The sequence below is a fragment of the Megalobrama amblycephala genome, linkage group LG13, assembly GCF_018812025.1.
Source record: "Megalobrama amblycephala isolate DHTTF-2021 linkage group LG13, ASM1881202v1, whole genome shotgun sequence".
Lineage (NCBI taxonomy): Eukaryota > Metazoa > Chordata > Actinopteri > Cypriniformes > Xenocyprididae > Megalobrama > Megalobrama amblycephala.
The window spans coordinates 27,006,795-27,031,849 of record NC_063056.1 but is presented as its reverse complement, the minus strand read 5'-3'; the positions used below and the strand labels follow the sequence as shown (position 1 = coordinate 27,031,849).

The window sequence follows — 25,055 nt, the reverse complement described above, 5'->3', positions numbered from 1 at the left end:
TTAACGTCCACCAAGTTGGTGGTATTAACCCGTTCATCCCCGCGCGTTGCTATCACGGTTGCTACAGAGAGAAACTAGTCGGGCTTTGTGGTTCCCAGACACACCCTGCGGCTGCGCGCGGATTCGCTTCATTACAATTTCACGGATTGTCACGTCAATGACAGCGTCTGAACCTTACATTGATCGTGAAGTTATGTGGACTGTTTCTGTGAATGTATCACAACTACAGTTTTAACAGATGTAATTAAGGTCGTTATTAAAATTATATCTAAAGGTTATGTGTGTGTTTTAGTTTAGAAAACAAAGGGGTGATAAAAATGTGAGAGAATTAGGGAAGTGAGAGGTTCTAGGCTCCAAACAGTTTCTTAGCTGTTAAAGCTGTCCTGTGAAATTGGCACACAGTTTAGGCTTCTTTTTTCTTTTTCTTTTTTTTAGAAGTTGGTTCCAAGTCAGGAAAATTCTGCATCCACAACTATCATTTTTAGGTAATGGTTATCAAGTAACTGCATTCACAGGTTGGCTACAGTAGGCTACAGAAATGGCCTGTTGAACTGTTGTGTGTGTGTGTATGTGTATATATATATATATATATATATATATATATATATATATATATATATATAACCTTTCCCATCAAATCTCATGTCACTCCATGCTAATCTAATGAATGGACTCATATCTGTCTGAATTGTGGATGGCATTTTGTGGCCCATTACAGCTGTTTATATTGTGAGTACATTACTTAAATGGATAGTTCACACAAAAATAAAAATTACTCACCCTCATGTTGTTCCAAAACTCTATGACTTTCTTCTAAGAAACATAAAAGAAGATATTATATATATATATATATATATATATATATATATATATATATATATATATATATATGTCTATAAAATGGTAGTAAATGGTAATTTTTGTAGAAGAAAACAAAAGGGCTTTTCACACTGGACTTAACCTCGGGTTATAGTCCGAAATGTCCATTCAGTATCAACTGGATAGTACAGTTGGCAATATGAGGATGCACAATGCTAGAGCTAGCCTATGTAAACGGGTTGCGTGCTGAGTCTATCCAATCAATAAATAACCAAACCTACACCCAGACTCTATGCCTAACAGAAAACTTTTTACAATTTTTTAAAAACTTTATTTTTAGTTTTTATTTATTTATTTTCTTCTTCTTCTTCTTCTTTTTTTATTTTTATTTTTTTTTTATACAAATGCAAACATCCCCAAAAGGATGTTTTGGGAAGTTTTGTCAGGTTTAGCTCACATCTGGATATAAATTTTACCCCCAAGACACATAATGTCTTCTGTAAGGGTTAGGTTTAGTGGTAGGGTTAGGGGATAGAATGTATAGATTGTACAATATGCAAAATCATTATGTCTATGGTGAGTCCTCATAAAACCCAAAAACCCAAAGTGTGTATGTGTGTGCGTTAATACATTAAAAGCGTTTTCCATTATTATTATAAACTCCAGACAATGAAAACCATCCTTATAGGTTCTTTCCTTAGAAATTGATTTTTGTCATTGCCTTTTTTGCTTATTGTGTGTTTAACTTCTTTAGGAAGAAGTTTTTTTATGCATCTTGATGCTTTATTAAAAATCTAGGATTGTATGGACTAAAGTAATGTACTTGAAAAAGTCTAAAATCTATATGCAGCGCAGTTTCCAGCCTGAATGTGATTCGATAGCATGACTCATTTGAAAGAAACAATCGTGTCTTATTGAGCATGGCCTCAAAAATCTTTCATTCGTGTCTAGACGTCCCTCTTTTCACAGAGTCTCAAATGTGTCGGCCTGTCATCGTTACTCTCCCCAGAAGGCTAAATGATGTTTCACTTTTTATCCGTCCTTGACACATACCGTCAGTCACCACCCACTTCCCAGGATGCTCATGGAGGATGTTACCCAGTGCCATCAGGGAGCCCCAAAACTCTGTATCAGACAGAGCTGGGGGTGCATTGGTATGGCAATTAGCATGAGAAAGCCACCCATCTTAGTGCGCTTGTTTGACCTTTCACCCCTACTCTTTGTGCTTCTCAGACAGAAAACTGGTGTTTATGCACAGTGCCCTACATCCTCATGATATGGTGACAAGTTTGTCTGAAATATCTGAACAGTACTGGACATTAGTATTAAAATGTTGAGTTATAAGTAAAGTGTTTGTGTGCGCGTCACACAATTTGATGTGATATAAGTCAAACCCCCCCCCCCCAACTCCATAAACACGTGCACACATGCACAAGGGGCAACACGCTCCCACACTCTTTCCCAGACAGTCTGGAGGACTCCATCTCATTTGCTTTTCTTCTGCTCTCCTCTCTGTCTGCGGCCCCTTTTCACGTCTGTGCTTTAATTAAGGGTTCCAGCCCCCTAAAAGTGTCATTGTGGAGTGCAGCCAGTGTTCAGGCCCTCCGTTTTATGTGTGTTCCTGTCTGTCTTCCGCTTAATCCCGAGACCATATGTGATATATTAGAGACAGCATTAAAGAGCACTCTTAGACTGCTTCAGAGGATCACGGTGGCATCCTGTGTCTACAGCATCACGGCACAGAAAAGACCTTTCCCATCAAATCTCATGTCACTCCATGCTAATGAATGGACTCATAACTGTCTGAATAGTGGATGGCATTTTGTGGGAACCTTTTGATTGGTGCCTCCCATTACAGCTGTGCATATACTAAGTACATCCCTTAAATGGCTAGTTCACTCAAAAATAAAAATTCTGTCATCATTTACTCACCCTCATGTCGTTCCAAAACTTTCTTCTATGAAACATAAAAGATATTTTGAAATAAAAAAAAAAAAAAAAAAAAAATATATATATATATATATATATATATATATATATATATATATATATATATATATATATATATATATATATATATTTTTTTTTTTTTGGTCTATATTTTTCTATTTTCTAATTTTTGTAGAAGAAAACAAAAGGGCTTTTCACACTGCACTTAACCTCGGGTTATCGTCGTTCTAAACACCGCTTTTAACCCCGGATAAAGGAGCGTTTCACACTTGTAATTTAGAAGTGGGGTTATGAAACCCTGCTCCGGAGCAGGGATAGCACCGCTTTTGCGGTGTTAACCCCACATTGCGATGCCAAACTTGTACAGTGTGAAATGATGCGGTGTTAGAATGTTACAGCAAGACGTTTAGCAACAGATAACCAATCATGTACTCATTTTTGCCTACTTTGGACAGTCACGGAAACACTGCGCATTGTATATAAACAGTAAATTCAACATTTGAGAGGAAAAATATCAAATGCTGACAGAAAACGTGTCAATTTGAGTGAAGAAGAGACCTTTTCATTGTCTGGCTATCACCAGACCAAGCTCAATTTAAAATTGTCTGGGGAGTCTGCTATGTATTTTCTACTGCACAAGATGCGTGATCAACGAGCATTATTTGGATAGTCCTTCAACCAATCAGATCAATGATCCGGGTGACGTACTTTGCAGAGCGACGCGAAAACTCCAGACAGGTTTAGTTTGTGTTGGTTTGTAGCATTGATCAGCGGTTTGCAGAAGCAGCAATGGCATCGAGCAATTTTTGCAGGTTGTGCAAAAAAACATGAAAGTGAGTGGTATTTACACCCACTCAAGCGATTTGTTTGCTAAACTAAAGAAGTCATTCAGCATCATCGAGAGGTTAAAAGGAATTGGATTGACGGTCGTGCTTGCCGTGGCTTCTCTATCGTCATCGTGTTATACCCGCCAATAAAAAAATTATGTAAATTATGATCAGTGTGAAACGTGAAGCAAGATAACCCAGGATTCTGTTTAGCCGGGGTTTAAAATATCACCCAGGGTTAACTATTTGAAGTGTGAAAAGCCATATTGTAATACTGATTTGGAATGACATGATGATCGAATTTTTGGGTGAACTATTCCTAAATACTTACAGTAGTATGTACGTTTGTTGACAAGTCTTAAAGGGATAGTTCACCCAAAAATGAAAATTCTGTCATCATTTCTTTCTTCTGTCGAATACAAAAGAAGATATTTTAAAGAATGTTGGTAATCAAACAGTTGACAGTAGCCATTGACTTCCATTGTATTTTTTTTCCCTATTATGGAAGTCAATGGCTACCGTCAACTGTTTGGTTACCAACATTCTTTAAAATATCTGTGTTCAGCAGAAGAAAAAGAAACTCATACAGGTTTGGAACAACCTGAGGGTGAGTAAGTGATGACAGAATTTTCATTTTTGGGTAAACTATCCCTTTAAGTGTCACTTAAGACCATGATTCATTCTGTTATCTCCTATTATGATTTTTGATTCCTTCTCAAACATCTGAAATTAAAGACCATTTTATTTTGGTATTAGAAGTGCTATGCTGAACTTAAAAATTAATTTAGTTTTTTTCCCTCTGTTTTGTTAATCTTGGTTGAGTTTGATCAGTCACTGTTTAACCAGCAGATTTAGGTTTAATTCAAATTCCTAAAGGATTATGGTTGTAGCCTCTCCTAGTGTTAGCAGTGAATTGCCGGTGTAAAATTGTTGGAGAGGTATAAGCAGTCGTGTTGAGGAAATGACCACGACAGGTCAATGAACAAATATTAAAATTGAATGAGCATTAACTACTAAATGTTGTTAATGAAAGCTATTATAAAGTATTATCTATCTTTTTTTATATTGGAGGCCCTGGGTTGGTCTAATAGGGTGTTCCTGGGCTTGTACAGTTTGCAAACCATTGTTTTTGATTCAACTGCAGGGTTTACATGGCTTTGGTGTTTTATTCTAAACTGAGTGACCAGTGCCTAAAAAAAGTAATTCATAACATTTAATTTGAATGGTTTAGTCATATAAAATATATAGTTTTATATGACTGAACTCCACCTACACTAACGATCAAAGTTTTGCGGTCAGTAGGTTTTAAAAAAATTTATTCAGCACAGAATTTAGGGGTGTGACGAGATCTTGTGCCGTCTCATGATAATACCATGACAGAGCGTGAGGGTGAAATTATATGCCATTGCTATTGAATTACATTACGGTGCCCACCGTGGCACAACCTCCACTGTTGTTTTGGGTTTTTTATATCACAGTTCACTGATCATGTGACGAGAGAAAGGCGAGATGACTGACAAGACCATGGCGGAGGATTCGTTGCACAACAGAGCCTAAGTGTCTGATGAGTGTTTTATCTTGTACAATGTGCGATCAGCGCCGCGCTCCCTATACACAGAGTATGTGTGATTGCGAATTTGAAAGCGAAAGTAAAACACAAGCTCCCTGATGCACGTAAATTAGGCTACATACAATAGCCTGTCTCCCAATTTCAAACCTATCTTAGGCTGGGCTGTGTAGTTGTAACTACCTTTTAGCGCTAGTCTCTGTTTTGGCCTCTGTTCGCACTTTAAATATTGAGAGAGTACTTGGATTTTGGTTGCACTTATTGTTTGGACTTAATAAGACTGTTTTTATTTCTATGCTCAATTTGTGGAAAGGATTTCAATTAGGAGGTCACACACAGCCTCATCAGATTTTGGAAGCTTTTCATGAATAAGGTTGAAGCGGCTTCAGAAGCCAGTCAGTTGAGGTTGTGGCAAAATCTTACAGTGCTTGTATATTGTTGTCTTTCTGGGAACTGAAATTAGTTAAAACATTTCAAAATGCTCCTGCAGACTATCTTTTCAGTCATGAATTTTGTCATTGAGGATTTCTTAAAAACTCTCTTGTGAGCCCGATCTCATGTCTCGTCTCGTCTCATGAGTGTCTCGTCACACCCCTATTAGAGAGGCATTAAATTGATCAAAAGTATCAGTGAAGGCAATGTTACAATCATTTTTATTTTGAATATTCTACTCATCAAAGAATCCTGGGGAGACTTCTTAAACATTAAAACATCTTCTTGACCCAAACTTTTGAACGGTAGATTACATTAGATTAGAATTAGAGCACAAACCTCAGTCCTGTCAATCATCACAGTACGGGCACATTTACCTGCTTTCTGCTTCTGAAACACACTTTTCCTTTTGGCCTTGTGGAAAGAAATGTCAACATCTGGATTCATTGTTTAAATGTTATTGTTAGTCCAGAATCAGATGCAACATCTACAGTCTATACAGATTATGGCTCTTCATATATAACAGTATTGCATCAGTCAGAGAATGAACTTCACATATACATGTGTCAACATATATAAATGTATTTAAGCAGTGTTTTGTTGTTGGTGTGTGTCTGAGCAGTGGCACAAGTGTATGTTCCCATCACTGCGTGTGTTTGTTTGTGCGTTGGCATATATTTGTGTTCTGTGCATGTGTGTGTGTGTGTGCTGCTCGCAAGTGTTGTTCTCTGCTGCAGACCTCTTTCCTCTCTGAGTCAGTGCCATCAGTTGCTACGGCAACCAGGAGGCAGCATGAAAGCTAGCGAGAGAAGACCGAGGGAGAGAGAGAGGTGGAGCATGGCACAAAGCCGACTCGCAGCAGCTGTGGAACAGCACTGGGACGCTGGGCACGTTCTCTGGGTGTGGGTGAGAGACTGTACGAGTGTGTGTGTGTGTGTGTGTGGTCCTGTCCATCAGCACATAATAATACACCAAATCATATACTGTAGGGAAAAATCCATTTTTAAATCCTTCATCTGTTGCAAGATTCACTGTTATATCTGTAAATAAATACTGATATTTATCAGTGAATCTGTACAGCTCTGTGCTCTATTGTTTCAACAAATTAACAGGCATCCTTCTGACACTCTATCAGCAAGTGACAGCCGTTTTGACTCATTAATGTAGGATGAGGTTTGTCTTTGTGTGTATGTTGTGCAGAATGTGATGGAAATTCACCATTAGCACAGTTTCTCTGACTTCATTACTAGCTGATTCACAAACAACACAAATAATCAGATAAATTAAGGTAGACAAAAGAATTTCAAAGACAGCCGGAAAAAATGCCCCTACAGTGCAAAAACATCAGGTCTTTATGGAATGTTTAGGTCAAAATGTCCAGATTCTGAAGTCTAAATCTCATCTTCAGTCATTATTGAACAACATATGAGATCGAGAATTAAAAAAAAAAAAAAATCTGAATTAAAAAAGTGGCCTGAAAACCCCCTTTTTAACCTTTGTTTCTTTCTAAAACGCTGTGTTTCCACCTCAGAGTGAAATATTAAAAAGATAATTGTGAAGAGGGCACATTGGGAGAAATAAATTCGTAATTTGGAGATAAAGTCACAGTTTTTGTTTGTTTTTATTTATTTTTACTCTGAGGCGGAAATAGGCTCTCATGTAAACAACCTATTAAATCCACAAAATAAGTTGCATAAACATTAACTCATTGCAGACTGTATTGAGGGAATGCTGTGTGGGCTGGGAAAAGTGTGAATTTGTTTATGTGAATGTGTTTGTGTGTGTGTGCGTTCAACCTCATTTACATTGCCAGACAGTGAGAATGGCCTTGAACTTGACCTCAGGTCTATTCTCTTGTTTCTCTCCTCCTTCTCACCCTTAAACTCTCATTGTTGCGTTGTCTGCATCGACTCCTCTCTCCAGTCCCTCGTCATTCACACCAGCACGGCTGGCTGTGGTGACCTCGTCCCTGCCGCACACGCCCATTGGGGCTGTTCGCTTTCCCATGAGGCAAATCCAGGGTTTGAATTCCATTCCCACATCCTCCATTTTGTATTTACTTGCTTTTTTTTTAAGCCAAGTGACTTCAGTAGCTTGAACAAGATTTGCAAACCAGGCAGACAACGAGTCAGACGCAGCTCAGGACTGGAGTGGAGCTGTCGAAGACACAATGAAATGGTGATTCATGAGGATATAAGTGCTGCTTGATAAATGATATCCTAGTAATCATTAACTCTACTTTCCCAGATTTCATCACAAAGACCAAACTGTTTAGTAACCACTAACATAAAATGTGTCTAACATTGGGTTTGTGTGCACATTTGTTTGAATCTCAAAGCTTTAGATGACAACATAACAGCCTATTAACAACTTAACTTGAGTATAATTATTTGAACAGGCATTTATAATGTTAAATTGAGGATATTAAATCATTAATGCAATGTTTTTTTTTCTTTCAGGATTTATCATCTATACAGTACCATCAGTATTTGGAATCTTCGGACATTTCCTTTAGGATTTCACATACTATTTTCTTTGTCATCACCATGATAAAACATGTATTAGAGCTTCACAATTATGTTTGACATTAACAGCTTTATAGTTTTTGATATATAATTTTACTCAAAAAATATTTAAATCTAAACCAGATTTAATGATGAACACAATCCATCTTTTTGTTTGGCCCCTTTGTTGTTGACCCTAGCAAATCGAAGAGCAATATTTTTTTCTATCCAAAGTAATGTCAGTGTTGATTTACTCAGCAGTTAGCAGATATTGATGACAGGAATTGTTCGACATTTGATTACTAAGGTGGAGATTTAAAGACGGTTATCAGCATGAGTTGATAATCAAAGCTGCATCCGAAAGCTAAAAATGCTGTCTTCACAAACAGCATATGGAGGAAGACAACAAGCCTACTAAGATGCCTTCATCCGGTTGTTTTTGAAGGCTGCAGATGCATTCTTGACTGCCAGTGATGTCCCACAATCCTGCGCATATGGTTGGGCAGTTGGTGGAAAAAATTATGTCAGTTGAAAGAGGTAAATAATTCATAAATTAATAGTTATTCTGTAATTAATTGCATAGTTATATATATATATATATATATATATATATATATATATATTATTTATTTTTTATTTTTTCAAAGTAAACTTGTTAATGTCCACATGTGGGCCTACAGAATTAGTGATATTATAAAAATATTTAAATTATATATTAATAATAAAATATATTATTCTTTAAGGTACACTATGTAACTTTTACCATTAAAAAACAAAACTGCATGCATTTTGCAGAAGAACATTGTTTTGGTTGTGCTTCGGCTTGATGAATATATCACTAAAGATAATGATTTACAATGAACAAGAGAGCTTCATGTGGCAATGTATCTGTTTTATAAAACCCGTTGAGTAATAAAAACACCATCTCTGTGTCGCTTTTACAACATTTCAAATGTCGCCATCTCTTTTTGCCAGCAGACTCTCTTCTGTTTTTTTTTAAACGGGTGATTCCCTAGACTAGAGATTACAGATTTAGTGTGCTCCATGTCAACATTTCTCGCTTGTTGTGACAGTTAACCAATGCCATTCCCACACAATACATGCGTCAATGTAGTTGGAGCAACTTTTTCTAAATGGATATGAAGAGACATGCACGGGCGAGTGATGTATGTACGCAATTTCCCGCGAAATCCATTATAACACTTATAATAGGCTTACCACAGTGAATCAGGGTAAGACAAAAACACTTGTATTGATGTATTGACTCATTATTTAAATTTTGTTAATTTTGATAATGTTACATAATGTACCTTTAAAAAATGTGTATATTAAATATAAGTTCTGGTCACTTTTAAACCTGTCGGAAGCCAATTTCCTTACAAACTGCTTACAGTTTAGTCATAGACTGACTTGGCAGAATAGATGCAAACTAAGTAAGAACGCATCTTTCCAATGATCACTCACAGACTCTCTGTCTTTCAGTTAATGTACTTCCCTTGTTTATATTGAAATGACAGCAATGTTGTGTAAGAAGATGTTTTGGTGGGTGTATAACACTATTCTGCTCTGCTTTGTTCTCTTTGTAGCTCAAATGGCACAGCAAACACCATTTGCTGCACACTGTCTCTTTCATTTCTGTAAGTGATGCTATTGAATGTGGTCATTCCTTTCATTTAAACTATTTTGTAATATTTTGCACTCTTCATAACAAAAATCCTTTTTTAAACTCCAAAAATGATTGGCATGAAGCCACTGCTGTAATATATCAGTCTAGAAACTTGTTGACATAGCCCTTGTATACACAGAAACTGAATAAGCTTCATTTTTGGACTGGTTGAAATTCAGGCACAGTCTCAGGGTCCCACCAAAGTGTGTGTGTTAGATCAGCAGAATTATGGCCTACAGTAGTACACTAATGCACCTTGTCTCCTGGCACACAGCCGCACAGATTGTAAGCTGCTCTGAGCGGCCAAGAAATGATGTTGGACTGTAGTACTGAATACTGGATGTTCATTGCTAGTGGAATAACCTATTAACAAATCCAGAATTGTCGAAAGAAAAATCAGTCAGTCTTATGCCTGCTCCCACCATCTTGAGTTCAGTTTCATGCAAAATCTGATGTGCTGCCTTCAGGATTATAGAATTTAATCAGATATATTTTAGATTTGTTCTCACTTGCCAGTTCCAAAATCTTAGCGACAACAGCAGTTTGTTTTCAAAATAAACTTTTATTAATATCCATTACAGGACTTTGTTAAAAGGCACATGTGGTAATACAGAAAATAAGTCATGGTGAACAAAAATATCTCACACATTTTAACTGCAACATTAAACAAAAACATACAGTAAGAAAAAGAATAAAACTATAGCATTACAAAATTAAAAGAAAATATGATTTTAATTGTTATCATTATCATTAGAGGACTATAACTAGCTGAAAATCATAAAACTCTACAAAATCACAGAAAAGTATGGTTAAAAATTGCATAGTAAAAGGCCCCATTTCATCAATCCACTGTCTTTACAATTACTTGATTTGTCAAATTTTGAAAAACAAAAAAAATCAATGAAATTAAAGTAAAATTAAGAAAAATAATAAAAAAAATAGATTGCACAATTCTCTTCAAATTGTAAATCATTCTTAAAACATTTGCATATTCAATACTGAACGTTCTCTTCAGCTATGATTGATTTAACACAAAATACAGAGAGACATTTAGAGAGCATTTAATACCCTTTAAAATTGTTATTTTGAGTGCAGAAACAAAAAATAAAAAACACAAAAGCTAGTTGAAGATGCTTTTAGCGGTCAGTGACTTTACAGTTTGTTGTGGAAACCAGTTTTAGTCGGAGGAATGAAATATTCATATTTATTTATTCAGCTAAATATTCCTCTCACATTAAAACAAATTGAACCTGCTGTCATAAATAGTTGCTCTGATCTGCCTTCTCTTCCAGGTGATTGCAAGCCCAACGCAATTGCATAGAAATTAAAGACAACAGCTCTCTGTCCAACAAGTGTGTGACATAGAACACACTGAGCTGTCCAATCAGAGTGCAGTATCGTTCACTGCTGCCGTGGGTCTCACACTCATACGTGCAGAATCTACAGAGCCTCACACATTATTTCTAATAATTCATGTTAGATTTCAATTAGTAATCAGTTATTAGAGAAATGCATTAGGGAATATACACATGCCACTACATTGTCCTTTAATATTGAAAACTATTGAACTAAAAAAAAAATCAGTTTGTGTGTTATAAAGTGCATTATGCTAAAGATTGTACCAAGACAGACTAGATCAGAGAGTGTTAAGCTGTTAAAATCATTTTTAAGATTTATAGGCTAAACCTAATCTTTAACACATTTTTATCTCTTACATTCTTTTTATCAAAAAGTACCAAAATGGTTGGCCTTTAAAATGACATTTTCTACAAAATCCTCATTAAATTAGAACTGCCCGAATAAAGCCTTTTTACTTGGAGAATTCCAAATTAGTGCATTTGTACAAATACACAGTTTGTTGAGTACTTTGACCCAGACCCGTACAAACAAAGACTAACAGTTAATCACAAATTTTTCAACACCCATACACACACACACTTGGCTCGCAATAAATGGCCATTGGAACAGTAAATCTGCTTCACAAATGCTAAGATTGAAGTCATATAGAACAATTAAAGTGCTGTTTTATCTGATGTTGGGGCACATGCATAGTAAAGTAACCCGTCTGACTCCATCAGCCGTCGGTATGAACATTCCTCCATTTAATGGATTTCACGTTATTCGACTTGACTCTAAAAACCTGAAAAGACACAAAAGAAACAGGAAATGTGATAAGTGATATAATATTTTTGATAAATTAACCATTTCGATTCAAATCAGAATTTGATTTGATTACTGAAAACTGTTGGTTTATCTCTTCAGGACTGTCTTTTGTACTTTAAGATGTTGTGTTATTGGATTTGAATTATTTATTTTCTGTTTTGTAGGGTTCATTAAGAAGTTTGCAGCAAACGAACACCTCAGACGGCTGTAACTCATGCAGGCCACAGCGAGTGCCAGGTTTAGAGATTGAGGGCGAAGTTGACGGTGCCTTTGCGCTTGGTACAACGTGGAACTGAAGCAAAGAGGAGGCATGTGACACAACCTAAACCCAGAGAACTCCAGAGTTTAGTCGCTCCACGGGGCTCAGACAAGCAACTCGAGGTGTGCAGGTGATTAAGAATGCAAGAGCTGATCAAACACCCACATTTGTCCGTATTTATGGTCTGGCAATGACTCTATCTTTGTTTGGTTGTCGGAAAATTGGAGTGTGAGTGGAAGTTTGGACATGATGGTCAAGCTGGTATCTCTAAGCCAAATGTGTCGCCAAAAAAAAGCGCCTTGGCTTTCATTCTTTTTTTCGTGATTTCCCTCTCTCCCTCCGGTTGTCTTCCCTAAATGAATGCTCATTGGAGTGTTACTGTGTCTCTGTCTCCCTCCTCCTGTCCCGGCTGAATAGAAGAGTGAATTGAGCAAACAGTCAGCCTGTCAGCTCAATAGGCAGTCTGACCATGAACTCCGAGTCCTTCCCAGGCACCCAGCATCATCGTCAGGAGGGGGAGGGAGAGACAGGAGGGGGGTGGGGGCAGACAGACTCAGACTTTGGGGGGCCCCGGTGCCCATTTTTTGGGGGAGCCTCGTCGTGGTGGTTCCCAAGGCTGGTGCCTACGTGAAGAGGCAAGAGCAGCTGCTCAGAAAAGGGGAGCCTTGTGTGTGTGTGTGTGTGTAGACGGGAGAGTGTCTGCCCCTTTGCCCAAGCCCCAGCCACCTCGCACGCTTCCAGACGCAAGCTGCCGCAGATTCTTCGCTCCTTTTTTTATCTCATGTGCTTTGGCTTTGTTTTTACTGTGCATAATTTACTGTGCCGTCCCTCTCAGCCGCTCTTCCCCCAGTTTGCCACCTGTTTACTGTGGTGCACTTAGATTACTGAAAACAATGACATGATTGTAGACCCAGTGTGACTGCAATCCTGTAATTCTCTGCTACCTGCATAAAGAGTTTTATCACTCGTGAACAATTGAATCCTTGTTTTGGAATTAAAAAAATTTAACTTGCATTTTTAATGTGATAAAAGTGGAAAAGAGGAAATTGTTTCATTGCTGCTGTCATTTTGCTAGATGATATTTTTTGGACGGATACATTTGTTTGTTGTGGGAAAACTTTTTGTGTAACTGTTCTGCAAGTTTGATTTCCTCACATTAAAATTCATTTTTTTGTGGTTGCACTAGATATACATTAAAAAGTTTGGGGTCAGAAAGAATTTTTAGAAAGAAATTAATACTTTTATTCTATAAGAATGCTTTAAATTAATTTTAAAAAAAAGCGACACTAAAAATATTTACAATGTTACAAAAAATTTCTATTTCAAATAAATGCTGTTTTTTTAAAAACTTTCCATTCTTCAAAGAATCCGGAAAACGATGTACAGCACAACTGTTTCTTGAGCACCAAATCAACATGTTAGAATGATTTCTGAAGGATCATGTGACATTGAAGACTGGAGTAATAATGATGAAATTTCAGCTTTGCCATCACAGGAATAAGTTACATTCTAAAATACAGTATATTCAAATAGCAAAAAAAGTGTTATTTTAACACTTTTTTTTTCTGTTTTCACTGTATTCTCAATCAAATAAATGCAGCCTGGTGAGCATAAGACACTTCTTTCAAAAATATAAAAAAAATCTTACTGCCCCCAAACTTTTGAACGGTAGTTTATATTTGGCAATAAAAGTTTCTGACTGTAAAAAGTTGATAATAATCAGAATACAATGCTACACTTAAAAAAAACCTACTAAAAATATGTTTTTGGACATGTGCCATGGTACTATCATTGTGTCATATAATGGGGGTACCAACTAAATACCATGGTACCATAGTATTGCCATGAAATACCATCACAGTATGCTACCAGGGCGGCATAGTACTTTTTTGTAAGCGTATACAGCTAACATACACCTTCTCCTCTGACTGAGCTTTGAACATCGCTATTAACACGCTAGTCCTCCACTGTATCACCTAGCTCTGGCTATTGTCTGGACATTCAGTGATGGGACCTGAACAAAGGCGGCCCTCTGAGAGAATGAAGGACAATGGCCTGTATTGTTTACTTAGCTACCTCACTTAATCAGGCACAGCCGGCTCTATTTGGTGTTTTGGTTAAGCGGTTTTTAAACTTATAGCTTCCTGGCCTTAATAACAGTGCACCACGGCAAGCTTGCCATGTAGAACAATACTGGACTTGTCTGACCCGCGACTCTTAGAAACCAAGAGAACCCGTCCTCATTGAGACTCTCCATCACGCTCCCTCCTTCTACTACTCCGACTTTTGTCTCTCTTAGCTTGTTTTTGCTGTTAGTTTGTCTTTAAATATATGCTAAATAATCCAAGATGTTAGCTTATGGTTTCTATAGTTATGTAAGACTAACCGTTTTGCTCATTCAAGCTCCTCTCTCATGGGAAAGCTAATATCATGACGACTATGGCTGAAAGCTGGAGAGAAGGCTTGCTGTTCTTCTCAATAATGGCAGCACGCCATCACCGTGGCTGGCATGGTACGGCGACGGGGCAGCAGAATCCCTGATGGCGATCTATTCAACGTTGATGCCCGCAGATGCAGCTCTGCTTCAGCCATTGTGCCGGGGAATGATTTAATGCAAACGACTACAAAACATCTCCCCACCCCCTTCAGCGCCTATCACAACCAGGACGTGTGATATTCACAATTAACAAACACATCTGCTGTAATGAACAGTGCCTTCGAGCAGGGGGAGAGAGGGGACGGCGTGTGTGAAAGAGAGAGAGAGAGAGAGAGAGGAGGGTGTGAGATGCAGGAGAGTGATGGTGGGTCATACCTGCTTATTTTCCACTTCCATTTAATGCCCGCATGCTCTAAGATGGTGGCTTTGTGCAAACTGCATCTCGTGACAGGAGGAAGGGGGCAGGCGAGCAACGAAGGGGAGGGGAGCAGCAACGCCAGCAGGACGACAGCCACACAACCGACCTGCCCTGCTTCTTCACTCTTTCCTTTCCCTGGCATCAAGGATGGTTGATCTGTAGGAGAATGAAAATGGAAAGATGAAGGAAGAAGGGCATAAATGCATCAGCATGTGAGGGCATAAGCACGATCGGGCATGCGCGCGCACACTCACACCTTTTCATGTCTGTTCTCATGGTAAAGTCTGCCTTGAGCATGCAAATGACTTTCATTATGCAAATGCATGCAAATCAGACCCAACCATCTGAGAATCAAGGCTGGGAAAAAATCTACACAGAGATATTGAATGAAAGAGACAGAGAGTGAAGGATAAATCCTTTGGGTGGCAGGAGGCGGCTAACAGAACTAAACGCCATGTGGAGGAACAAGGGTGTCCCAGAGAGCACAAAAATGGCCGTTTAAGATTGTAACACACTCTTTCTTTGTGGTGATTTAGTGTGCGCACAAAACACAAACCGAATTTGAGCATTAGAATGCAGTCCTCACAATATCTATAGCTACTGATCCGTGTCATAGCGCTAAATTAAACGTTAAAAGTTGTTCTATAAGTATGCATGTTGACCACCTGCTGTAGAAGCTCTGAAAGTATAATGGAGAATGAAATGGAAGTTGTATACACCACAGGGAATGTTCTAGACAACAGTGAAACACTCATTGGGCTGGAGTATGAAGCGTGAGCTGCTCATCGTACAGGCCTTGTTAAAATAACCTAGTCAGGGGTGGGAAATTAAATTTCTTGCCCACCAGAAAAAGACACAATTCTAACAGCCATTTTTGTTTAATTAAAATATATAAATCACACTATAATATATACTACATATAATATTTTAGATATGTTTTACATTTTTATATTGAACTTTATACATTTGAATTGTAAAATGGCTATTTTATTTATATATATATATATATATATGAAAATGTTGATTTTTTTAATATATATCATATTTTGTAATTTTAATTTTTTACATATATAACACCTATATATAAAATATTATATATAGTATATAAGTTACATTTTTAGATTGAATTTTATACATTTGAAATATAAAATGGCTATTAAAAAAAAAAATTAAAATGCTGTGTATAAATGAAATGTTATATATAATATTGATATATGAAGGATTGAATATTTATATAGTTATATTTATACAGTTTTATTAATAATAATATATATTATATTAATAATATATACATTAAAAAGACAAAATATGATATATATTTTAAAAATAAAACATTTGAATAAAATTGTATATAATGCATATAAAATGTGTGTGTGTGTGGTCACCTGCCACAGTGGCTGCCAGATAAGTACCAGCCACTGACCAGGAAGTACCAGCATTACCATTAATTACAAGTACCAGCTCAAAATAAAACCCAATCTGACAGGTTCATATTGAGGCAGATCTGCAGAGGGATGGACTATGAATCCCTGTTAATCATCTCAGAAGCTAAGGGAGTCTTTATTATCTGATGGATGGTCCCACATGGGGAAGCAACGCAGCGTGGCGGGCTAGTCTTTTCTTAGGTAGTTTCTTTCATTGCGCTGAGGATGCTGAGGTAGAGGTGGTCTTTGTTTTAAGGTGCCGTTAGCCGGGCCGGAGTGTGAGAGAGTTGGCTGAGGGGTAAATAAAGAGTGGGATTGGAGGGGTGGGGTTCTGCTGAAAGGCAGCAAACCTTCCCTAATTGGCACTTGACATTTTTTTGCTGTGGCTGGATAAAGTGGACCCTCTTTTAAGACCACTCCAAACGCTTGCTGGAAAAGTGCCTTATGCAAATACTGCAAATAGGAACCATTGTCAGGCCTCTGACATTAACAGCTGAGGTAACAATAGGACTGTGTGCTTTCAGTGGACATGTAGGTGTGTTGAAGAGAGCACAGGACAATGTGGCAGAGAGTGGACAGCATGTGAAAAGCCATCCAAATGATGCTTCAGTGGGGGGAAAAAAAGTCATTTCACCAGAGCGAGTACTAGTTTACTGTGCCAAGCTTTTAACAGAATGGCCCATTAAACTTGGACAATCAAGCAGATGTATGATTTTACAACATCTGAATATTTGTTTTCTTTAACTGCTTCTCCAATAACACATTTTTTTAAATCTATGAGTGTAAATAACACTAGCACAGAGTGTAAATAATTCATATAGCAGCATTCAATATTATTGCCATGTTCGCATTCAGCTATTTTCAGACACAGTCGAACCCATTGTGCAATTACCCATTCATTCCTTTAGACTAAATTTAAATGTCTAAACGAGAATGGTGTGGTCTTCTTGTCGCCGTACAGCGTGTGTGATGAATCGGCCTTTCATGTAGTCAGGACAGCGTTTGGCTACACCTGTTACTGCTGAGAGTTTAATCCCCTTTGTGTGTGTGGGCCCATTGACTTCTCTAACAGCCTAAAGGGAATTCACAATTCTTTGGGGCGACGTCAGGGCGGGAGGGGGTCAGAGAGAACGGTGTCTATTCCTCAGTTTCCTCTCCAACAGTGCAGCCATTTTGGGGCTCGGTTGGTGAGTTCCGTCCAAAGAAAGAGAAGCATTGCCGGGGGCAGGAATCAGAGCGGCGCTCACCAAAAGCTGCCTGGCTGATGTGACTGGGACGCTGTCAAAAGGTTGGTAAAGGAATCCATTGTCTCTGTGACAAGTGGCCTGGCTCTATTGACCGTACAGTTGACGGGAGAAGGGAGGAGGGTGGTAATAATAAGGGCACAATGCTTGTTTTTCTAGTTGACACTTGAAGTCCGAAATGCTAAGTGCAAGAAAACTGCCATTCACGCTTTTCCTTCCTGTTCCTCTGTTCCCTGCTCTACAGACAGTTTGATTAGACTGCCAATCATTATTCCTCACAGGCCGTGACGTGTCCAACCTAAAGGCTACCTCCTACCTTTATGCTAAATAGTCAAGGTATGCTAACTTGTACTTGTAGATCTTTCTTTTATACCACTTTTTAGGACATTTTGTAATTGAACGTCATTTATAGTTTACTGTAGCTAGGCCTAGATGGACAGTTCACTGCTAAATTGGTGTGAAGGATGCAACAGGAGAAATGGATAATGATGGAGTGATGCAAATTGAGCTAAATCAAGATGATGATCGATAATATTTGCTGCATACAGGTAAGTGGAGTATATAAATTGCTGTGTAGGTATTTTTGATAATAAAGATATTAATAATGTAACTGCAGGCCAAATCAGGACAAAACAAATTGAGAGTTTGTCACACGTTATTGCTAAACTTGAACATGGTTTTAGAAACTCTTAAGCCATCTTTTAAGAATTTTCACTATCTCCAACAAATAAAAGACCAGAAGTCATTCATTTCCAATTAAGTGTATTATAGAAGCTTTGTGAAGTTCTGGCCATATATGCGTATGTGGAATTTTTCGATCTTCGGTTGCAATGAATATTTGCGGTTAGACAGTATGTGACCATTAGACCGGATGTAATGTATTCTAATAAAAACTATGAGCGTGAGGTGAGAATTGCCAATATTTTTGCACTAAAACTTTATTCTTTAAACACTATTTCTCTAAAATGGGTGGTTATTACAAAAAATGTCCAAGGTAAGCCCTAGAAAACCTATGCTTTTCTTTCAAAAGTATTAGAGGTAATTTGTTTTATGTGGATATATTCATACATTCATTATTCATTCATTTTACAATAGTGAATAAGCAGAGGGTAACGGCTGCTTCATGACCAATTTGAAAGTTCTGTGCAACTGCCATTAGGGGGTAAAATGCAACAATGTGAATGGCAGCTTTTGTCAGAGGTTTCAATAAACTCAGTTTGCTCAGTAGAAACTGGTCTGAAACATTTTGTCATTGGAGGACACGATCAACTCAATGCTAATGTAACCACATGTGTACACACTTGATCATTTTGGCTCAAACTCATTTATCTATTCCCAGTGGTAACGTTTGGACTGTATTTGTCTTTTGCTCTCAAGGATGAACAGTTTAATCCCTGCACCTGCAATGCAGCAGCACTATCTGTGGCTACAGTAGTAACACAAACCGAATGACAGCGCCTCACCATATAAATTCATTCACAACATCCAAAATGTACCTATTACTAAACAGCATTGCTAAATCAGACTTTTGAAGCCTCTGTGATCTGTTAATTCCAAATGAGAAATTAAATTACTATAACATGCCCAAAGTGGCTCATGTCCACCTACTGATCACAAGCTAGTGAAGGGGAATTGTGGTATTGGCCTCCTAATGTTTTTTTTTGCCAACAAAAACTGTTAAGGTTCAGCTGCTGAACTCACAGACCTGTATTCAGGACCATCCCAACAAGCTTTGCTACTTAGAAAATGTCCATGCCGGCACTGGCTCCATCCCAGCCCCATTTATAACACAGCCAACTGTCACATCCAATCAAGAACCTCTCAGCACAAAATTCAAGTTCAGACAATCAACGTTTGTTTCTCAGCGCTGGCTCAAGGTCCGAATGCATCCTGAATAGCAGCCAGATTTGCGTGGGAAAGCTTTAGCCCGTTAATTATTCAAATGTATGAGTTGAATTGAGCGAGTCCGGGTCGGTATTGAAAAAGACAATGGGGTCTCAACTCACCAACCTTGTTAAACAAAGGTAACGAGTGAATGAGCTTTGTGCGCTCGCTGCAGACTAATACTTCAGAAAGCACCGGACTGGGTGTTAGTACAGGCACCCGTGGGTGATCATCATGTGGCCTTGTGTTAAGCCTCGGCCTGCTGCTCTGTGCTCTGAGACTAGCAGCTTACAGATTAAACACGATCATGTTTGACCAACTTACCACTGCACCGCATGTTCGCATAAACCATGTTTTATCCATACAAATCCATAGATTTTGTATTTTGGTAAACATCCTCATTTTGTGCAGTATTTGTAATGAAAGTTGATGCCTATTGGTGTGAATGTGTATTTTTCCTCTTCTGCTGAATTTCCCCCTGCTTGCTGTGTAGCTATGAATCAAATATCCCATTTATTTGTCTAATGCTAACCAGATCTAGTCCTTGAGTAATGCATTTTACATCAAAAGACATTGCAGTTGAGTTTGAAAATTTCACACCTGCTCTTATGAATTGTTTGGTCTCATTTTTCATGCAAATATGACAAATATGAGGTTTACAGGCTTCTTTAAAAATGGATAGCCGTTTTGTACTTGCATCTTTTACAATTGCATTAGCCCTATGCCAGAGTGGAAACACTATTTTTACAACCATTATAAAGAGGGTAATGAGAAAGATTGGGCATTACGAAGAAAGATGATACTGCATAATACTTTATACGGTACAATCACTGCTTGTTTTTTGAACAAAAAATTACTGTAATAAAAAAAATGCTGCTTACCTTCTATATCAGCAGTGATGGAGGCCATTTTGTGGCTTGCTCTTGCAATAAGATGCAGAAATTGAGGAGGAGGAGAGAGGGAGACTTAGGAAGGAAAAGAGGAGAGGGGAAATGTACAGATCTCAAGGTGGGGTGATGCCTTTCAGGTGTGTAATGGGATTCTTGTTACTTTCGGTTATCTAGCTTTATGAAGAATGAATAACACTCATACAGCTAGATAACCAAAGATAACAGCCAACCCCTCCGGCCACCCATCCTCTTCCACCATATGAAAAACCGGGGTTGAACTGGGACCTGAAAAGAGAAGATTTTTTATTAACTTTCTAATTAGGTTGGGATTGAAGTCAACTGTATTTAAACACAAGCTTTAATTAAACCTGATGTGTTTAATGCAAGTCATTCATTAATGATCATGACTGTGCTAGGACTTGTTGCTTTTAGAACTACTAGTATATCTCCTTTTAAAGTTGACTGGATAAAACCTGCTAGAATAAACTTGGCTATGGTTTCACCAGTCTGTTCAACGAGTCTGAACTGGTTTTTAGAGATGCAAGGGGTTCATTCACCGCTTGTTGTCTCTGTCTTACATTGCAGGCTGATCATTCTCCCTGGGTGAGAGATGGCTTCAAACACATCCCGCAAAGGTTGGGATTTATTTTTAAATGGGAAAAAAGACCCTGACTGTGCCGACGGAAAAAAGGAAACAGAACAGTAACACTGGTTGTTTTAGTTTTCCTCAAATTTACCCTCAAGTCGCTGTTGTTTGTGTTTCAAAAGCCTGTCTTTCAGTGCTAAGTGGCAGAATCATGAGGTCTCTCACTCGCTCTCTCTCAGCCTCTCTCTGTCTTTCTCACGACTCTCAGTCAATCTGATTTTATGCAAATAAAAGAGGAGCCGGTCCAATTAAAAGCCTTTGTGTGAGAGGAGCCCCTCCCCATACTCTCAGAGGTGTTGCAATCAAAGAGAAGAGAGAGGGAGAGAGAGAGAGTGTCATCACTTATTACAGCCTTTCAAGCCTAGTGAAAATGGCGACACAGGGGCGAGTTCAAACACTTTTATTTACTCTACACACAGCTCATCATCTAATTATTTTACTAACAGCACCAGCACATTGTTAACAGGACAAAATGTCCTCAGCCAACTAGCCTTTTGACTGTAAATTAGAATGCTAGAAGCTTCCCTGTTAATGAACAGTTAGCACACACAAACATGCTTATATCATACACAGGTAGACAAACACGTATATGTTCTGAGCCAATGGAAAATAAATGCTTTACAATTGAATATTACAATTTCAATATAATAATAATAATTATTATTATTACTATTATTATTATTGTTTTTGTTTTTATAGTTGGCACCAAAGTGGTGAGATAATCACAGTGCTTGTATTCACATCCCATTTCGCGTCACGTCTCAGGTTTCCTGTTTTGTGCTGCAAAAATGTTAATTTGGTGCCAAGAATTAACTAAAAGGTGTACTAATTAACTAATCTGTTATACTGGACTGATTAGTAACTAGCTTCGGAAAGTGATAGGCTATTTAAATCTAGTCACCTAACACCGCAGAGATACAGTCGCGATTAGCTGCATTTGTGTGACTCAGTGAAGCGATTATAGGCTATAAAAATGACGTTTATGTGCTCTGTTTAATTTTAATCATTCGAATCAAACAAATCCAAAATATATGCACAACCTCCAATATTAGTATATAATATAGAGAATTATATAATTCCCTATTTCCCAAAGTTTTTCGTTAAAACTTACAATGCTTGGTTCACAATTTTAATGACCTTGCATTAAATTGTTGATAACTAGAGTAATTATAATGTAAACTGCAGAGGTGACATCATTGATTTTACTCTTAATTCTGTGCTTGTTTCTCCATTTGCGTCTTTACATATTGTTTATTTTAATTTATTGTAAGGATTGTCCTGGTGTGAAAGGCGTACAAAGAATGCAATCAGTTTTATTAGGCTTTATGCTGCCATTAACTGACAACGTGAATTTTAAACTCGATGTATAAGTCATTAAATATAAATAAGAAACGGAAACATGAGCTATTCGTGTTTGTGACGAAACTTCACATTTATAATGTTTGTACATTATATTAAATATTCTTGTCATATACATTTATAGGGGAAATTGCTTTAAATTAGGCCTATATGAAATGATAGGCGTCTTGTCAAGTAAGCTCGTCGTTATTTTCATGTGGATTTATTTTATTCTTATCAATTACGCACTAGTTTAACTATAAGATTAAAATGAAAAACTATAAAAATCTAAATATTCTGTTGCTAAAATTAAGCATATATAACACCTAAAGATTTTGGTGTCGTGCTCTTTCAATCGCAATCCAATCCTCTCTCACACATTATAGCCTAAATGAATCAACTGATCTATGACTGTGTGTGTGTGTGTGTGTGTGTGTGTGTGTGTAGCCATATGTGTATAGACCATACAAAAAAAAAAAAAAAAAAACAGGCCTAAATAAAAAATAGGCCTATTAAAATGAATTAAATTTTATAGTTGTAGCTACCTGTGTAACGTGCCCCTCGTGTAAAATCTCATAATGGACGTCCTATGGGGAAAAAGAAGCAAAGAGAGAACAACGTGAGAACTTGAGTCTGATTTGTTTCCCCTTGCTTTTATAAATAGGCTAGACATTGTGAACAGGACTTTCTCGTGATGTATAGAATTTTGGAGGTGACATAGCCTAGCTATAAACATAGTCGAGCAACAGAGATGTGAGGTAGACTAGGGTAGACCACACCTTAATGTCAGCGATTGTGATTTTTAAACGACCCCGATAGGCTAAAAACTAACAATAACTTTTTCATTTTTTTTAAACAAAATAGCCTATCACAAAATGCATAATGTCCTCCACATTAGTAGGCTTTTTAAGACTCCTGCTATCCTATTGCAATGATGAACATACTATATAAACGCAAGAAAAACGATGAGATTTGTCACACAACAGTTGCACGATTCATAAGGTTTAGGCTAACCTGAGTGACGTTGGTCATCCTTCGGTCAGTAGTCCAATCTGATTGTTAAATAATATTTAGTAATGTTGTGGGGTGGGGGCTGGGGCCATGTATACATACATGTCTGTGTAATATTTTCTACATTTATAAAATTGTAATTTTTAATCAATTATATCGTGCCTTAGTCTTCATGGGTATGATGCACAGAGCTAAACGCGCATGAAAGAGGCACGTGGAGAGCAGATATTGGCCTTGTGATAAATCTGAACGCTGGCCATCAGGATTAAACCCGTCATGCGCACAGGCCTCTATCACATAAACACCAAACAAATTACAATCATTTGTGTCTAGGTTTTAGAAACAATTCTTGAATATATTTTTATGAATGTTCTGTAAATGAACGTAGCTTTTCCCATCATATAGTTTGAATTACCCAGAAATATTTCTGTTATTCTCGTTTTGTTCTGTGGCTTAAAGATTCAGACAAAACTCAAAATAAACCACGAGCCTTTTCGACTGTTTATCAAAAACTGATAAATATTCTCATTGAAAGCATTTAATTCAGACATAAAGCACACTGCTGTAACTCTAAATTCTCATTTAAAATAATCCCAATCATTTATAGATCAAAGAAATGGGCATAATGAAAACAAATAAAGCCCTATCAAAATATAGACTTATTAATAACCAATAATCTACAAATTAGAGTAAGGGTTCCATATCCAGACTTGTGAGTTGAGTCTTCTGAAAGAGAATCCGTTTCTAATTTCCTACATTTAAACCATCTATTGGCTTCGTTTTATGAAAAATGCGAAGACTATCGATATGATACAACTGACTATTTCCCATTAATTGCGCCTAAAGAGGATGCACGCGCCCTGATCACCTCTAACAGCAGCGTGTCTCGAGCGCCAAACCCTACAAGGACCGCTACACGCGCAACCTGTTCTGGGACTTATTCCTGTCAATTCTCGCTTCACCCTTAAAAAAACACGATTACAGAATTCTTGCAGTGGCTCTATGCAAGCAGTCTACAATACAAACGTAAATATTAGCGTATACTCACTCCTATCCACGAGCATCGGTGGTCTTTAGGACGGATCGCAAAGATAAATGTGCGCGTGCGGTCTGCGTGCACTCCAGAATGTTGTCTAGCGCTTCGGTCCTCCGCTTCATGGCTGCGGCTCTGCGTGACGTTGCAGTGGCCCCATCCATTCAGCGTCTCCGTATCGGGCTGCACGCAGTCTTTTCACCAATATTTCCCATTGAGATGCTCCTCTCCTCCCCTACGGAGAGTGGAATGAGCTGCTCGTTGTCCCCCCTCTTATCATTCCGCGTATTAAACGCTTGTGGGCCTCAACCTGCAAACCAAAAAACATATAGCATATTTTAAGCCCTCCCCTTATGACACGTTGCGGTTAGAATTTGTCCCCACCCTCTTGAATTAGCAATGCGATGCTGCTTAAATATACGGAGAAGCATTATAATTTGCGCTCTTTTGTTAACTATTACAATAGTAAGTTCTTTCTATATAGACCTAGTATGTGCGTCCTTGAAAATATAGGAGAAAAAACATATAATCTATGATATTATT

General features: G+C 37.8%; 1 long non-coding RNA gene across 5 annotated transcripts; it reads left to right on the top strand.

The window, feature by feature from the left end:
• Nucleotides 1-433: 433 nt before the first annotated feature.
• Nucleotides 434-20,469, top strand: LOC125243735. Of its 5 annotated transcripts, none has more exons than XR_007179099.1 (5): nucleotides 5,569-8,636; nucleotides 9,686-9,736; nucleotides 12,093-12,317; nucleotides 17,630-17,754; nucleotides 17,955-20,469. It is a non-coding gene; the product is annotated as an uncharacterized LOC125243735 (long non-coding RNA). The 5 variants fall into 5 exon arrangements; XR_007179100.1 differs by lacking the exons at nucleotides 17,630-17,754; nucleotides 17,955-20,469 and having other exon boundaries at nucleotides 5,569-7,773; nucleotides 8,055-8,153; nucleotides 8,489-8,636; nucleotides 12,093-13,167; XR_007179101.1 differs by lacking the exons at nucleotides 17,630-17,754; nucleotides 17,955-20,469 and adding an exon at nucleotides 434-485 and having other exon boundaries at nucleotides 8,489-8,636; nucleotides 12,093-13,167.
• Nucleotides 20,470-25,055: the final 4,586 nt, after the last annotated feature.